The sequence below is a fragment of the Nannospalax galili genome, unplaced genomic scaffold (assembly GCF_000622305.1).
Source record: "Nannospalax galili isolate Female #2095 unplaced genomic scaffold, S.galili_v1.0 scaffold877, whole genome shotgun sequence".
Lineage (NCBI taxonomy): Eukaryota > Metazoa > Chordata > Mammalia > Rodentia > Spalacidae > Nannospalax > Nannospalax galili.
In genome coordinates, this window is record NW_008339926.1 from 227,726 (window position 1) to 230,745 (window position 3,020).

The following is a 3,020-nucleotide window of genomic DNA, read 5'->3' on the forward strand; positions in this document are numbered from 1 at the left end:
GCTTTTTTAATTTTCTGCTTATTAGGACAACATTTTGAATGAAACATCAATGATTTAGTACATTTTAAAGTAATTAATGATTTTCAAAGATGCAATTAGTTGTTAAATTGTATGTGTGTGTGTGTGTGCCTGACTATGCATGTGTAACCAATGGTTGCAGAAGAGGGCATTGAAACCCCCTTGAACTGGAGTTACAGGTAGTCGTGAGCTCTCTGATGTGGGTGCTGGGAACTGAAACTGGGTCTTCTGCAAAAACAAGTGCTCTTAACCACTGAGCCACCTCTCTGGCCCCATGAGTGATTATTCTGACTCATGCTGCTGAGCACTTTGCTTCTGTTAGTAGCACATAGTCTCACTTTTCCAATTGGAAATCAGTCATTGAGAAGATGAAGTAATTTAAAAGTCACTTTAAGAAGGAATGATTGAACCAGGGTCCACACCTGGGGAATCCAATACTAAAGACCACATGGTAAAACATAACTGAATGGGCTTCTCTTGCTTAATAAAAACAAAAAATTCTTCAAGTTGGCCATCAGGTTAGAAAATGCTGCCTGGAACAGCACAACAGACCATCACAGCTTTAGAAATAGAATCTGATAACATTTGAAGCTTACATAAATTTTCAGTATGACGTCCATCATAATTTTTTTTGTCTTTTTGAGACAGGGTCTCCCTGTCGTCCCAACTGACCTGAACTCACTACATAGACCAGGCTGGCCTTGAACTCACAATGATCCACCTGCCTCTGCCTCCCGAGTGCTGGGATTAAAGGCGTGTGCCACCAAGCATAATTTTATTTTTAATACAAAATTCAAAAGTAGAGAGTGTGAGGCTTATAACACTGAACTTAATAATGTTTTATTACATTATATGTTCATAGATAAGGAAACAACAGAGCTGTACCACCTGTTTATGTGAATGTGATAGTGATGGAAGCACAAGGCCCACCTCTCCATGCTGCTGTAGTGAAGTGAAGATGGAAAAGTGCCTGTTTCACCACTGACACTCAAAACTGAATTTCAAGGATATGACTCATTAACATATGCTACTGTTATAACTTAGGAAAGATGAAGCTGTTTCATAGAAAGCTGAGGTGAATGTGATGAACAACCTCAGGGCTCTTTTCGAGGAGAGTTAGAGCCTCAGAGTCAGAGGCAGCCATGATGAGGCTCTGAGGGGAAGAGCATTAGGAGAGACAGCCACAGAGCATGGCATGCTGAGGGTACAAAAGGGCGAGACACACCCTGCAGATCCAAGACCATTAGGGGATTGAGACCATTATAGCACAGGCAGTATGATGGTCTCTTGAAGGAAGAGAGAGCCTTCAATCCCATAAAACAAACGGGCTGTCTGACAGATTTCCAAGGAGGTGGGTAAGTTCCATACTGGGTGAGACTTAGCCCTCAGATTGAAAGTCATAAGGCATTTTAAAAGAAAAAAACCTATAACCCTAGGTTTTCTTGGAGCTGCAAGGAGGAGGAAGACTCCAGGGCCACAGCCAGCTTCATCAACTCTCTGTTCTAGAAACAACTTCAAAAAGGCAAAGCCTGGTTTTCTGAGAGAAAGATGGGAATCTGAAGAGTCTACGGCCTAATCTAACATACTTTCCATTTATATGAAAAATGATTTTATAGAACAGGAGTTAAAGGAAGATAGGATCCAAAGATTGTTAAGTTGACAACATGTCTAACTACTGCGGGCTGAAATGGGATATTGTAATCACTAATTTTAATCTAAATAAAATCCCGTGTGGTCTTTTACTTTTTTAAGTTAACCAATTAATTTTTATTTTACATGCACATGCATTTTGTCTGCATCTATGTATGTGTACCATGTGTGTGAAATGCCTGCAGAGGCCAGAAATGGGTGTTGGGTGTTGGATCCCTGGAACTTAAGCTATACACTGTTACTAGCCATAATGTGGGTGCTGGGAGCCCAGTCCGAGTCCTCTGCAAGAACCGCCAGTGCTCCTAACTGCTGAGCCACCTCTTGAGACCTGCTAGATATTTAAAATATAACTAGTATATAACCGTATAGCTCAGATGAAACAATACAGTAAGTAATATCAACTGTAAATTGTATAAATACCTATTCATAGGATTAATACTGAAAATATGAGGACAAAGAGATGGTTTAGTGGTTAAGAGCACTGACTGCTCTTGCAGAGAGCCCTGGTTCAACTCCCAGCACCCACACAATAGCTAAGAATCATCCTTAACTCCAGTTCCAGGGGAATTGGATGCCCTCTTTTGATGTCCAAGGCATTGTACAATGGTTGTGCTCACATACATGCAGGCAATACATTCATACACATAAAACAAAAATGATAAATATTGAAAATATTAATATATATACATGAAAGAATTCAGAAATTACCTAAGCAATATCATGTGACTAACTTTTTCTCAGTTGTTCAGAAAAAGGTTTTGTCATTTCAAATGATCTTTAATGACTGGGGCATTTTGTGTCATTTTTAGTCCAGCTGTATTTTAGGACTCCTTAATGGATGCATTCACTGTCACGAGTCTCCATAACAGATGACAATACACTGAAATGAATATGTACATCTAATTTCATAGATTACAGTAAACATTCTATTTTTCTAGAATTTTGACATTAAAGAATTAATCATATTAATAAATGTTTAAGTTTCCTATTAACCTTTCAGAAATAGATGGTTTATCTACACAGTGGCTCCTCACTTTGGTCCTCAGACCACAGCAGCAGCTCCTGGGAGCCTGGAAGCCACTGGGCTCCTGCAGTCACCTGAGAATTCATGTGTCAAAAATCTCTAAGTATGAAAATGGTTTGGGATGTTCTGTGTGATATATACACACACAAAATAATCAACAAATTTTTTAAAATGTATTATATTTGAGGAGGAAGCATGGAAATTTGCATCATGCTAATTGGTAGAAGTGATAAAAATTACCATTGAAATCTACCCAATGACTTCATAGACATACGCTGGCGCCAAGGATCCAAGTGCAACCAATTATGACTAGTAATAATCAGATGCA